This window comes from Colletes latitarsis, chromosome 3 (genome assembly GCF_051014445.1).
Source record: "Colletes latitarsis isolate SP2378_abdomen chromosome 3, iyColLati1, whole genome shotgun sequence".
NCBI classification, from domain to species: Eukaryota; Metazoa; Arthropoda; class Insecta; order Hymenoptera; family Colletidae; genus Colletes; species Colletes latitarsis.
In genome coordinates this window covers 33,687,187-33,702,247 of record NC_135136.1, presented here as the reverse complement: position 1 = coordinate 33,702,247, position 15,061 = coordinate 33,687,187, and the positions used below count along the sequence as shown (strand labels likewise).

General features: G+C 35.7%; 2 protein-coding genes across 3 annotated transcripts in view; one reads left to right on the top strand and one right to left on the bottom strand.

Annotated features, from left to right (window-relative positions):
- Fstl5 (follistatin-like 5) overlaps positions 1 to 15,061 on the bottom strand; it is a 121,834-nt gene that overhangs the window by 39,772 nt on the left and 67,001 nt on the right. The window lies entirely within an intron of this gene.
- LOC143340480 (uncharacterized) overlaps positions 1 to 15,061 on the top strand; it is a 64,203-nt gene that overhangs the window by 36,178 nt on the left and 12,964 nt on the right. Inside the window, exon 5 of the mRNA XM_076762494.1 lies at positions 7,173 to 7,360. The gene's annotated coding sequence lies outside the window, so the exon portion shown is untranslated. The remainder of the gene's footprint in view (positions 1 to 7,172; positions 7,361 to 15,061) is intronic.

Genomic DNA, 15,061 nt, shown 5'->3' with positions numbered 1-15,061 from the left:
TTTTTCCGTGAATGATTCGAAATTTTTTAATTTAATTTTTTGATAACTTTTTAACGAAGCCTCAATCAACAAATTAATATCCTTGATTTTCGTCTTATTTCGGCCTCTAGAATCTCCCATTAAAATTTTTCCAAGGGGTGGCTGAATACCCTGCGTATAAGAAAAAGCAGTAAAATAAATAACAACGAGAATATACTTTCCAAATATTTTCTAGACAGTCAAATGTATTGACTGGCTTCGTATGTTTTTCCGAATACATTTGTAGTTTTCGATACATTTCCATTTTTTAAAAGTAGCTGGCGGTCGTATCACTCCCGTTGAGGATCCCTGCCCCAGAGAGTCTTATGCCTGGTGTCCACTTAAGGGTTTTACTCTTAATGCCTGGTGTCCACTCGAAAGTTTTTCTCTCGAGAATAAGAAGTCGGTTCTCGAGAATAAGAAGTTCGCGAGAGCATACGGAAAAGCTATCGCACCGGAAGTTGTTTCGTCGCTCGTGAGCTCTGCTCCCACGACGTCCGTGTGAAAGGTACCCTTAATCTTAATGCCGGTGCCCACTGGAAAGTCTTACCTTTAATACCGACTCTTCAGAGTTTTACTTTCGAATGGACGCCGTACGTAAGATCCGGAATCGAGAATAAGCGTTCTTCTGTACGAGCGAGCACAACGGAAGTTGCCTCGTCTTATTTTCAATGCTGTTCCGCGTCCAATAGAGAGTTTCTTGCTCGTAATAGCCATTCTTGAGCGGCAAACTGTCTGTGGATACCTAGGCATTAGAGTCAAGTTCAATATATACTCGCGAATCCCGAGTAAAGTCCAACATTCAAGGTTCGTGGGCTCGAATATTACTGGTAAGGAACACGGTTTCGTTTGTTGAATTTGTCGCTTCGTAACCGGAGTAATATGTAATCTGATCACGTTCGAAACGATAAAATTACGTGTAATCGTACCGTAATTACGCGTCAAATTAGACACCTTTTACATGTTTTAAAGATTTACAATTGCAAATAGAGATCAGACGGTAAATACCCGTGGTAAATATAATCAGATTAAATTTTGCCCAGCATCTATGTAACGTAACAGCATGCTCTCGGATAATATCAGTTCAGCGGGAACATTAATGCATCGTGACGATCGATGAACAATGGACGCTCCAACAATTGTCTTCGTAATTAATCGCGAGCATAGTTATTTCGTATCGATATCGTCTACATATTTACAACTAAAAGTGGACGCTCGCTTCCAACAATCCAACTCATAATTAATCGCGAGCGTAGTCGTTTCGCATCAATTTCACACGAACCGATAGTATTTACAAGTGACTATTTTATTTTCTCATTTTTTCACTGATATTTGCATCATATAATTTTTCATAAAAAGTTGGAGATATCGTATCTTTGTTCCGGAAAACCAGCAAAGTTTCGATCGAAATCGAACGCGTTACGGATGTTCGTTGTCAGTCTCATTCCCACCACGTTCGGTCCCTCGGAGACCTTTTCTAAATTATCGAGCTATACGTGCCCCCATACCCGGTCTCGCGCCTGCGACAGTTAGTCAGGAAGTACAGTATTCAACTTAGAGGGAAAGACTCTGTCACGGCAAATGGATTCCAGGTCCAAAGTAATTCGATCGACCAATTTTCTTCCTTCTACGTTAGAGAGATAATTGAAGCAAAGTAACCGAGTAGTCGGGACTTTTTGTCGATTCAACGGCGCAATTAGCGTTCCCCCTTCTGACGTTTCATTCCTCTATCAAATTAGAGGCAACGAGAATCGAGGGATGGAAATAGAAACTGGGTTAGGGCTGATTCCGTTCGCGGTACCACCCGAGATATACCGCGGCGATCGCCGATCATTTATTTCGCTCCGAGCGAACACCGTTCTCGTCCGAGGAGAACAATTCGGGCACGTACTCGTAGCGTATTTTCATTAACCTTTTTTTCCTCGTTCCGGGAGATCGAAGAGGATCGTTTCTCATCCGCGAGCTTAATCGCGACACGTCCGACGCGGTGTCTCTAATTTTGCGTCCATCTCTTTTCCGTCGGCCTTAAAAGGTCCATGTTCGTCGGAAGACGAAGCCCGGAAGACGTTTCGAAGCACTGCAGAGCAAAAGAATCCGTAGCAAACGAAATAAAAAGTGTTTCGTTTAATTATCGTCCATCCACAGGCTGATATTTTTTCAAGAAACGGACGTGGAAGAGGAAACGATCGAGAGGTGGTGGATGAGCTGACCGTGGACTGGTTTATTGGACTAAAATAGCGAGACTAGTAAACATATCAAAACGGTTGTTTTTTTAACGTCGACTTGTTGGTAAAATCAATCGATTTGGCCCCACGGAATAGAATTTAATTAATTAGAATTTAATATTTTACGAACGAGGGTTGCTTTATTTGTGACACGATAGACGTGAGAAGTTAGAAATCACAAGGGGAAACAGGACTGATTGTTAAAAATTGAATAATATTTAAAATCTATCCAATTACTTTAAAATCCATAAAAAAGTTCGAGTTCACAATGCATATAGTGTAAACGATTTACAAAGTGTAATTGAAGTTCTCGTAGTTCTAACGACTCCTGTCATTTCGTAATTCTGTAAATCTGTAATTCCCTGACTTTCGTGTTTCCTGTAACTTTTGCAACGTCCACGAATTATGCCAAGTTTGGTCATGCTAAAACACGGAGTGTAGTATAATAAATGTTTACAGAGTTCGAGACACGCGCTGTTATAAGATTCTTATGGGTACATAATTATTTATAGGGGATTGGTTTCTGTGTATCGTCAATATTCCGAGTCGTTAATCTGTCGGCCATAAAAAACAAACGACTCGGGAAACTGTGGGGGAGGGTTGCTCCCCTCCGCGATAATGTTCGTTCACATTCTGTGGTTGCAACATAAAAGCCGTTGCGTTAATTTCAGTGGAAACAATGGGATTCTCCATCTTATAGTTCAAACTTATCATCGCACGATTTTCACCTGTTTTCCTAAATGAAGAGAGATACGGTTGGGAATAATTTCAACGTGGACGATGAGGCGAAGGATGCAACGTTGAAAATGGTGTCGAGAAATCGAAATGCAAATTCTTCGAAGACACAATACATAAATTAGTTCTGCTTTACAACAAATGCTTGCAAACGCTGGGAAACTATGTTGAGAAATGGTAACTCCTTTGGAAATGAAAGATACTTTATAATAAAAATAGAAATTAATTTTATTCACCGACGAAAATTAAAATTTGTAGATCGCTTCTTTATAACAATATTACCAATAGGTTGGAGAGGTTGCTTTAAAAGAAAATAGGGCCAATTACAAACCTATTGGGACTACTTTCAATTATACGTATTTAGAAATTTGTCAAAATAGATTTAAATAACGTGCAATTAAATCCATAGAATAATATCGTATAGTTTCGTAATTATAATTTTCCCTTTAAGGGTTTCCGCCAGCTTGATTGCGATAAGCGATTTCCATTTGGATATTTACGTAATATGCGCAAATTTGATTACAAACAGTTGCACTTTTAATGGATTTTTGAGCGCTCTTTTACGACGGTGTACAAAACACATCACGCGAGCAATTACATATGTTGCATTTTAAGGCGCGTGTAATTAAAGGTTAAGGGTTAACACGGCGGGTGAGCGCTGTAATACGAGAATACGCTCGCTACACGGTGGTCTGGAAATCGTGACCAAAATTAAAAACATCTGTACAGTTATTTTACGGCAAGAAAAAAAACAAAAAAAAGAATCGATTTAACATTATCTCCATCAGCAAATTGAAACATAAAACAATGAGAAATTCGTCTTGTTTCCTCCATAGCTACAACGTGGATGTCGATGGTTCTGGTTCGGTAGATAGAGAGCACAGAAACGATAAAACTTCGCAAGACAATTTAAAGTTTTTTGAGCTGCTGTTTTTGCTACCTGTTTCTTTGATTTATGTTTGATATAAACGGATCTGAAGTTTCCGTGGTTCCGTTAAATATATCTTCTCGGTTATTCTTCCGACTACTTTTTCGAGCATGAAATTCTCCGGGACGCCTGTAAAATTTATTTTTGGATTTTGTTGGCTTCTAGCAACAGATAAGGTTCACGCAACGGAAACGTCTCAGTCTCTTAACCGCTATTTATGCTGTTACACGGCGTGATACGCGTTCAGAATGCAAGACAACGTTGAAGTACCTCCGGGCGTCCATTTGTTAAAATTCGTGCGGAGTTGAAGGTTGCAGGAAGTTGCATCCGAAGTTTCTATATTGCTTTTAGTACGAAGAAAGTTCGACGTTCTTCGCTATCAATCATGTTTTTACAAATCTACTAAAAGTTTCAATTCCTCTAAATTTTAATAAAACATTAAAAGTTTCACTTTCAATTATATAATTTTCTCTTTGGAACGCTATCTTTGATTACAGAATGATTCAATAATTAATTCAATAATAAATGATTATAAATTAAATATCTTTAAAAGCATCAAGTAATTACATTCGTACCGGTAGAAATATATGTATATATATGTATTCTATCTATTTTCACGCTTTTACGAACAATTTCTCTTTAAGATGACTGTTTAGGAAGTGAATATAATCGTTTTAAAATGTACAGAAACAAATCCAATGTAGGAAACCGATCGTTTGTGGCGTGTTAGGTCGAAAAATCCAAGCAGCCTAAGATAAGAAAGGTGGATTCGCCTGAACGAGTTCACGATCCACCCACGAATATATGCAAAACTTATAGTTTGGCGCTACTGTTCGAGCCAATCGGTGGCCCCGATTTTATTGCTGGAAAGCGAGAATTACTCAATCTTGTCGGCAACGGTAGAAATAAAAGCGGTCGTCCCATTAACGTTCCACTCGACAAACCAATTTAATTTTTTACCCCCGAGACCTAACGAGCGGTTACGTGTTATTTGAATATACACGGCGCGTTGTTCATTTTTGCCTGGCATAACCGCAACGCCACCGCCGCCAGAGTAAATTTTACTTCTGCGGTTTTAAATATCTGCTCGACTGGCAGCTCGAATTTCTATTAATCATGTTTAAAAAAGGTATCTCACGTGTACAGGAATTGAAACGTTATTATTGCCGCGATCTCTCGCGAAACCTGTGCCACTGCTCGATCGATGTTCCGTAGATTAACGAAATCGGTATTCGCATAATTAATTAATTCCTTTACGCGTTACGTCGATAATGAAAATATTGTTACGTCAGTTTTATCGATTCTGTTCGCACTTTGTTTTCAATTTCGTGATTGACAAACAAAAATGTTATTTATCAACGATTGAAAGTTCGTTTTTCGACCCGTGTAACACGAAGCATTGCGATGGCTGAATAATATAGCGTAAATGAGAATGACCAGAGCTGTTCTAATTCAGCTGCCATCGCAGAGCTGCGCGATATTTGAATAATGTAGATTGAATGTTTATCCGAGATAATTCTAGGAAGACATTGTTTGGATGAATAATTCATTCGAATAATGAATCATTTGTTATCCTTGATGATCCATTTTACCTATCGTGGTTGAATAACTTTTCGCCAGGTATTCGAACAGTTATAAAAATATTATTAGCGTGTCCCGAACGTTGGTTTTCTAATCTTTATAGTTAAAATGATAAAATAAAATGAAAGATAGAATATCGTTTAGTATACATTTAGGTAACACGTTAGACATTTACGCGAACTCTGAATATCGATTACAAATTAAATAAAAATCATTACGGGTATAACGATACGGGTGGATATCATATAACGCGAATATATTGAATTATAAATAATATTATCAACATTTAAGTTAAATTATTTGCCTTCGTAATATTTCTATTTTTTTTTTTTTTGTTAGTTTTTAAATCAACTAAAAAGAATTGCAACGTAATAATAATTGCACGAATAGTGCATTAATGATTTTATATCTCACAATCTAAAAAGCATAAAAGTTGGATTCAACAATAGTACACGTAAAATAACAAAATGTTATTTTGCATATTTTTATGATATAATAGAGAAAACATACGTATATTGCTATTTGTATTAGGTATATTAAAAATATTCAGAATTATCGCGTATTAATTTAACATCGAAAGTCGAGCAACGGTAATTACAGTCGTAATTATTCGCGTTTACTAATTAAAACACGCTATACGACGAACACTAATTTTTTCGGATCGATGATTATATGTAGAGCGTGAAGTAACATCCGAACATCGGTTCAGTGAACGAGAGTTAAAATAAACATAAACCGTATTCAACCCTCTTTTCAAGTTTGTGGTTATTTTATGATCCATTAATTCCTTCAGCAAATTATGCTAATTTAACAGATTGTACGAACTTTCTATAATCAATGCTTGTTACCCCGTTTATTATTTTATCAACCGCGATGGAATCGCTTGTTATATATTTTGATAAATTTTTTAGTTTCTGTTTAAATCGTATGTAATTATTAAAAATGTAAAAAATACGTATTTCGTGATATTGCAGTTTTCCGTTATATTATACTTGTCATTTAAGTATACTTCACGGAGCGTTAAATGTCTTCGTTGCTCGTGCTAATGGTATTCCACTTGCTACTGCTTTTAACCCTAATTCTACCGGGATGTAATTTTGGGTCACATGTTAAGTTTGAGTAACTGTAGGCTCTGTAAGTAAATTTATATACTAATGACATTTTATGTATTATTAAATTACGAAACGTATTCGCTATTACGTTATAAAATACATTAAATATAATTACTACACAAATTTAATTACAGACACTGGAGCTACTCAAATTTGTGTGACCCAAAATTTTTTAAAGAGAGTAAAAGCATTAATTATCGTTGCAGAAATGCTCAGTTTCGTAGCTTAATTATTGGACTTGTATTGTATTTTCGATTACACTGAACACTTGTAAAGAGTAATATGCACCTTTAATTTAAAACATTAATAATTTTATCTACGATTAAGTCAGAATATTACTGTCAACGTATAGTTTTAAATGATAGGCACCTTTTAAAGAAACATCGTGTTAAAAAATCTGTTTAAGTTTGTTTCGTATCATTAAAAACCTACATTAAAAATAAGAAATGGACTACTTGTAAAAGATAAAGTTTTCATACATCGTGGAGAGATGTTTTTATGGAAGGCCAAAGGTATACGTTTTTAAGGGGCGTATGTATTTAAATCGCACTAAATATAAAATTTATATTTCAGACTGCTGTGAATTGGACCGCCTTGTCGATGTGTCATACTCGGTCTTTTCAAGAAACATACAAAGATTTTCAATGAAACGTCGAGGGTCCAGAGCATACAAAGTTTGGTGGAAGAGACTTTGGCGTTCGTTCTTATACAACGTCAAGATGTCACCCAAACGTCCTACGTAAAGCAGATTACATCTGGTCGTATGTACATTTGACATTTTCAAAATAATGTTCTTTTTTCTAGATCGGGGCGAACCAAAACTGTGTTAAAAGGAAATCGTGTGTACTTCTTTTGTTAACGCAGATGTTCTAATTTCTCGCAGTGTATTATTTATCAGGTTTAAATGATTTACCTGCATCTTTAAAAGTTTGACGAAATCAGCTTTGGTATTTTTTCTTGTATCATTTATTGTTGTGTTTTGTTTTTGTAAGAGCCTTTTTCGCGGATAATAGTACAACAAGCATACAGGATGAAGTATGGCATGAAAAATCTATCGAACTTTAACAAAAAATTAATTAAAACATTCATCCTTGTCACTGACAATTTATTATCGTATCAGTAATATCTTATTTCTATATTCAATTGATTAAAATAAATAGAATTAAAATATCAAGACATTCCAGTGATCGTAGTAAAATCAAAAACCTTCATAAGAATCATTTAATTTTGCAATTAATTTTGAATGTGAAATTACATTTTTTAAACCGCGTCACAGGCAGTCATTCTTCATTTACTATAACGCGACGTAACCTAACAAGGGAAGATTCCCAACCCGGAAATTCAGAAAATTACGAAGCTGAAGACACCGTAGAGCATATACAGGGTGTTCGGCCACCCCTGGAGAAAGTTTTAATGGGAGATTCTAGAGGCCAAAATAAGACGAAAATTAAGGATACTAATTTGTTGATTGAGGCTTCGTTAAAAGGTTATAGAAACATTTCCGGCCACGTAGTATATTTTCGGTAAAGAATTTTTTTCTCGAAAGTGAGTAGGATTTCGGAGTTATGTGTATTCATCAAAAATAATTATAATTGACACCTGCAACTAAAAATAATTTTTTTAGAACGATTTGAAATTTTTTATTTTTGCCGAAAAATTTATCCACTTATTGAATTTTTTTCTCAAAAGTGGTAAGGAATTCGAGGGTACGTCTATTCATCCAAAACGATTGTAATTGACCCCCCTAGCTAAAATTAATTTTTTTAGAACGATTAAAAATTTTTTTTTTTCGCCGAAAAATTTAGGCATCTACCCCCTGTCGATTTTTCTTAAAAATTCGTTTTTGATTCTTAGTAATTTCATTTGACGTCCTACAGAAAAGTTGTCTAATACTTTTTTGTAGGTACCCATGAGCACCACTTCAGAAAAAAGTTTCATTGAAATATATTCGCTATTGTAGGAGTTGTGGCTGTTTGAAAATTGAACCGTTTTTATGGGGTTTTTCTTATTTTGCGGAGTCAAGGATCAACTTTTCGAGTATTTTTACGATTTGTACATATTCCCCAGCAAAATACGCGTAGTTTGCTTTTTTAAACATTAAAATCGTTCAATCCGTTCAGACGTTATGATGTTTTAAAGATACGCATGAAATTTCAGTGAAAGATATCAATGGTATGATCAGACAGGAAATTTTCGGTAATGAATTTTTTTCTCAAAACTGGTAAGGAATTCGAGGGTACGTCTATTCACCCAAAACGATTGTAATTGACCTCCCTAGCTAAACCTAATTTTTTTAGAACGATTAAAAATTTTTTTTTTCGCCGAAAAATTTAGGCATCTACCCCCTGTCGATTTTTAGTCATTTTGTTTGACGCCGTATAGAAAAGTTGTCTAATACTTTTTTGTAGGTACCCATGAGCTCTACTTCAGAAAAAAGTTTCATTGAAATATATTCACAATTGTAGGAGTTATGGCTGTTTGAAAATTGGACCATTTTTATGGCGTTTTTCTCATTTTGCGGTGTCAAGGATCAACTTTTCGAATATTTTTACGATTTCTACATATTCTTCGTCAAAATACGCGTTGATTGCTTTTTTAAACATTAAAATCGTCCAATCCGTTCAGGAGTTATGACGTTTTAAAGATTCGCATGAAATGTGGGGCTGACATTTCTGGCCAGAAATTATATTTTCGGTAAGGAATTTTTTTCTCGAAAATGCGTAGAAATTCGGGGGTATATCTAATAACCAAAAATGATTATAATTGACCCCTGAAATTAAGAATAATTTTTCCGTGAATGATTTGAAATTTTGTAATTTAATTTTTTGATAACTTTTTAACGAAGCCTCAATCAACAAATTGATATCCTTGATTTTCGTCTTATTTTGGCCTTTAGAATCTCCCATTAAAATTTTTCCCAGGGTTGACCGAACACCCTGTATAGGTATACTTATAATAATTTCTTTTATTGCTCAAATTCATTCCAAATAATTGAAAGTAATCGCTTAAAAATGTGACATTATTTCGATCCTACATTCTATCTAGCAATCTTTAAGGCACAGAGAACAAGTTTTCAAACAAAAGTTACTCCTTTTAAGAAGATACTTAAATTCCATAGTCTATCTATTATTCAAATAATACATACATTTTTCTACAATTCGTTACTTTTAATGGCTCTGTTGACAGCGTAATTGGCGAATAAAATAATTAGAAAATAGCACCTGTCAGATTCTTCGGCGAGTGGAACCGATACCAATTTGCACTTTTATCATTTTTGTCGTCTCGCATGCTCGCGGAAGATGATAAACTAAATTACGGTCGCATCCGGTATAATTATGGTTTTTCGCGGTCGTACGACAGCCGCTCCAGGATGTGGGGTGGCGTTTAAATTGTGTTACTTTCTAATGAGCCATCGAACGATGTCCAAAGTTGCAATTACCGTAATTGAAGTGCACGTCGTCGAACGATGAACAACAGACCATGGGGGGACGCGTCGATACAGTCGGTCTGGTCAGTCTGTGCTCGCGAAACGCGAATATTTTCTGGCCGCAGCTGTTGCTGGAGTGTCGCTCATTACCCGAACCATCGTTCCAGAATTTCCCCAACGTTTAAGAAACACCGACGGAATTTCTCCGTTGTCGCATTACGGCTGCGATTACCGTTATTCACGGTCCGCGGCACCGAGAGCGCCGACCAACGATATTTGGACTGCATTAATTGCCGAAGATAGGTCAAGCGCCGGTCCGACTTGCAATTACACTAATTGCGTCGATCGATGGGAAACGACGAGCCCGATAGACGTTCTTTTACCCCGTTCTTCCGCCGCTACAAATTTTCCATCGGTTTGCAAAAAGTTCGTTGCTTTTTCGAAGTATCGAATACCCTGCAAAAAGTTCGCCCCGTTTTTCGGGAAGATACCATTAAGCATTATGCGTTGCAATCGTCGGTTCGTTCGTTATAGCGTCATCATTCATTAACGGGGAATTCTCGTCTAACAGGCGTTAATATAAAAGTTTACTTTTTAATTTTTTCTCGTAAAGAATTAACAGTTCTATTGTTCTAGACTTTTAGGAACACGAAGAGAACTATACGAAAACGTTCTTGTTAGTCCATTTCTTATTATCTTTTATTAAACAGTAATGAAGGAAACATTTTCATACTGGGAAATAATTTTTTCTTATACAGGGTGTTCGGAGGCCAAAATAAGACGAAAATCAAGAATACCAATTTGTTGATTCAGGCTTCGTTAAAAAATTTTAAATCGTTTTGGAAAAATTATATTCGGTTGCGGGGGTCAATTACAATCATTTTTTATGAATACACATATTCCCGAAATTCTACCCTCCTTCGAGAAAAAAATTCGGGTAGGTGGTGAAATTTTTCGGTGGAAAAAAAATTTTTCTAATCGTTCTAAAAAAATTATTTTCGATGGCAAGGGTCGATTATAATCATTTTTGATGAATAGATATACCCCCGAAATCGTAGCCAGTTATGAGAAAAAAATTCGAGAATGTGTGAAATTTTTCGTCAAAATTAAAAAATTTCAAATCGTTCTAAAAAAATTATTTTTGATTGCAGTGATCAATTATAATCATTTTTGGTCAATAGACATACCCTCGAAATCTTAACCATTTTCGAGAAAAAAATTCCTTATTGAAAATATAATTTCAGGCCCAGAAATGCTTCCCTAAAATTCATGCGAATCTTTAAAACACCATAACTTCTGAACGGATTGGCCGATTTTAATGTTTAAAAAAGCAAACTACGCGTATTTTGGTGGAGAATATGTTTACATCGTAAAAATATTGGAAAAGTTGATCCTTGACCCCGGAAAATGAGAAAAACCCCATAAAAATGGTCCAATTTTCAAACAGCCATACCTCCTACAATAGTGAATGTATTTGAATGAAACTTTTTTCTGAAGTAGAGCTCATGGGTACCTACAAAAAAGTATTAGACAACTTTTCTGTAGGGCGTCGAACAAAATTATTAAAAATCAAAAACTAATTTTTAAGAAAAATTGACAAGGGGGTAGGTGCCTAAATTTTTCGGTGAAAAAAAAAATTTTTAATCGTTCTAAAAAAATTAGTTTTAGCTAGGAGGGTCAATTACAATCATTTTTGGTGAATAGACATACCCCCGAAATCCTACCCACTTTCGAGAAAAAAATTCAGTACTGGCGGAACTTTAATAACTTTTTAAAGAAGCCACCGTCAACAAATTGGTATTCTTGATTTTGGTCTTATTTTGACCTCTAGAATCTCCCATTAAAATTTTTCCCAGGGGTGGCCGAACACCCTATATAGTTTTTAAAATTTTTCATATTTTTTATTTAAAATAGGTTCAGTATCGGTGGAAGCTAACCAGTTTTAAGAAAATCTTTTATTTGTTACGTTTTGATCTCCATGATACGCTGTACACTAACTATAGTTACATCGTCGGATAGGATTAACTATCATTTAATAACAGATAATAAAAAGTGGACGAAAAAAATGTTTTCGTATAGTTTAAGGGTCTCTCTTCGCGTTCTAGAATTTTTCATTAAATTTTTTCCGAGAGGTAGCCGAACATCCTGTATGTAAAATATCCTGGGATAACGGGAAACGGACACTGAGCTTTGAAATGTGTGGTCGAAGAAAAGAAACAATAGAGACACATAGGTATTCGACGTAAATAATTATCATTGTTGTGATGTATTCCTTAGATACAACACAGTGTTAAGAAGTAATTAAAATTTCAGGCTTCGTTTTCCTGTATTTCCTTCCTCCAGAAATACGTGCTCTTCCAACCTACTTCGCTTTTAAACGCTGCCCCAGATCTTTTATCCATCAGCATTTCGTCTAATTTTTCCTAGTCCTTTCATCCGGTCTCGTTTTGTTTTATTTTATATTTTGTTTCACGCAATAGCACGGAGGTTAGGTTTAAAATCAACCTTACTTGGGCGCGAAATGCGCCCTTCTTTAATTTTGCTTTAGAAAAACGTCGTAATAATCATGGTAACAACAGTGTATATATTCTAACAAAGTGTGTGTACGTTCGTGCATAGACGTCAGCTATAGTAAAAGGTTGCTTTTTAAGTTTAACCTTAAAGTTAATCTCTTAAGGGATCTTTGCTTAATTAACGGTGCTTAATTTAACGATGCAAACAATTATTTTTCTGACACGTTCGAACTTTGTAATTCTTTCTCTTCGTCCACACTCGATCGTGCTAAATTTTAACGACGTTGGATGTATATAGCGTTTTCACAGTTGATGCCTAACTGACAATAGTTATCGAGTTGAGGGAACAACGAAATTAAACGCGAACGACGAAACCATTTATTTGCGTTCGTGTGTCTGTTAGGAGATGTACACGAACTCGGCAAACGAGAACTACACGAACTTACAGAAGACAACAAACTGCAGAGACTAACGACTTGCGTGTCGCTAGTTTCGCGTCAATATAATGATTAGGTAATTCTATCTCATCCTCCACATTACCTACGCGTCTCACTACTTTGTTACCACCCTTCTGTATACTCGAACAATCGCGCGTGGAATAAATTTGTAAATCAAAAGACGTCGAAATCGATGAAATCAACGTCGTAAAAATCAATTCTTGAAACTGTCTTTGGCCCAAATTTTTTATATCCCAGATACGATTCTGTACAATTTTTATTTATTCTTATTTACACATTTTTACATTCACATGAAACAAATTTATTCTTTTTATCATTCCATGTACGAACAAAATTAAATAGTATGCGTTCGACAAATTATTTGGAATTAAATCGTATGTTAAAGGGTTAATAAAAACACGAAACCTGAAGACAGTAAAGTGCACTCGCGTTAGAGGCATCTTTAAATTAAATTTTCTCGAAAACTAAACTCGAGTCGAAATGCTCAGCTTACCATTTCGGCTTACGTTTTCCAACAAGCTGAAAAGCGTTAAGCGAGGCTGAATTAAAATATTTTAAATACGCCCGCTAGCCTACACTCAGCCTCGAATGGGCAACTTCTTCCCGTTTTCTTCAGTCTTAAGCCGAGAAGAGGTTGAATTCGACTTACGTTTAACCTGTTCAACCTACCTTAACGATGCTCGATAGGACCTAGATTCAGCCCCAGACGAGGTATTCGAGTAGACCTTACATCCAATGTATTTTTTTTACCATTTTCGTGTCACTGACAACATTACCAACAGATTCAAAAATGAATTTTAATCCCTTCTCTGCTCATTAATACTAATTTAGTGAATAGTTTTTCAACTAATCGTCATTTATGACAAGACATAAGGTGAAAGGTCTACTCGTATACCTCGTCTGTGATTCAGCCTTTACGACCTATCTAGTCTATAGGGTGACTCATTTTAACCTCTAATTGCACATACAGGGTGGTAATCGTACGCAATCGAGAGTGGGATGTATTCCATGCCAAAAAATAAATCAAAAACGTTGCGATAGTTCATTAATAGTTTCAAAAAATAGTAAAGATTACTTTGTGACGACTATCTTGATCGTAGACTGTTTCTAGTTTCGATCTAGTCCATACGCAATAAATTTTCCTCTGTTTTTCAATTTTGTTTTTGCATAAGGAATCGTTTTATGCCGGCTGCGCCACGATTACCGGGACACCCTCTATTACGGAAAGTATGTTGTATCGGAGATATTGCTTTTGGAGGGATAAAGGAATTTAAAGGGGACATTTTATGGCGAGCATAACTTTGCTGAAGTCTCTTTCGAGATTTAAAAGTCGCGAGTATTTTCTTCGATGAAATTATGTTGTTTTCTACGCGTAACGTTGACTCGATCAATTTGTTATACGCGATAGTATAGCGTCGAAATTAATTTTATGGAACGATGAGACCAAAGGGAAATTTTGGACACGAAAGAATTAATATAATAGGTTGGAAAGTAACAAGAAGGCGAAAAATTTTCTTCTTTTCTAATTTTTAACATCGGTGAGCTGGAATAACACGCGAAATTCTGTGGTTGAAGCTAACGTAAGTTCCCCACGACAATTCCGTGGTCGAAGCTAACGTAAGTTCCCCAGGACCATTGTGACCATGTACCATGTCGACGATTTGTTCTCTTTAACCTGGCTTCGAAAGACTCGATTGCACATTCACCGTTCGAAGCTGACGCGTTTCTTACGCTTTGACTCTTCATTAGAGAGTTTTGTTCTCTTCGGTGAGATCTCGTATTATTCGCCACGAATTGACGCGTAAATTTTGTTCACTAAACCAAAACTTTGATCTTAGACAATTGTAAAGTGCAAAAAATTCGAGATTCCTATACAAATTTGTTTCGTTTAACGTTTCAATTTGAGAATGTAATTGTTTCAGTTTCAGAGCGTTAAATTCGAATGTCTAAGTATTATTATTATTTATTATGGACAGGTTAATACTTTATAACTGTACAGAACCCTTCTTTCATATTTTTTTTTTTAAATTTGTAAACTGAGCCCTCATTCTTTTGTAAACAACA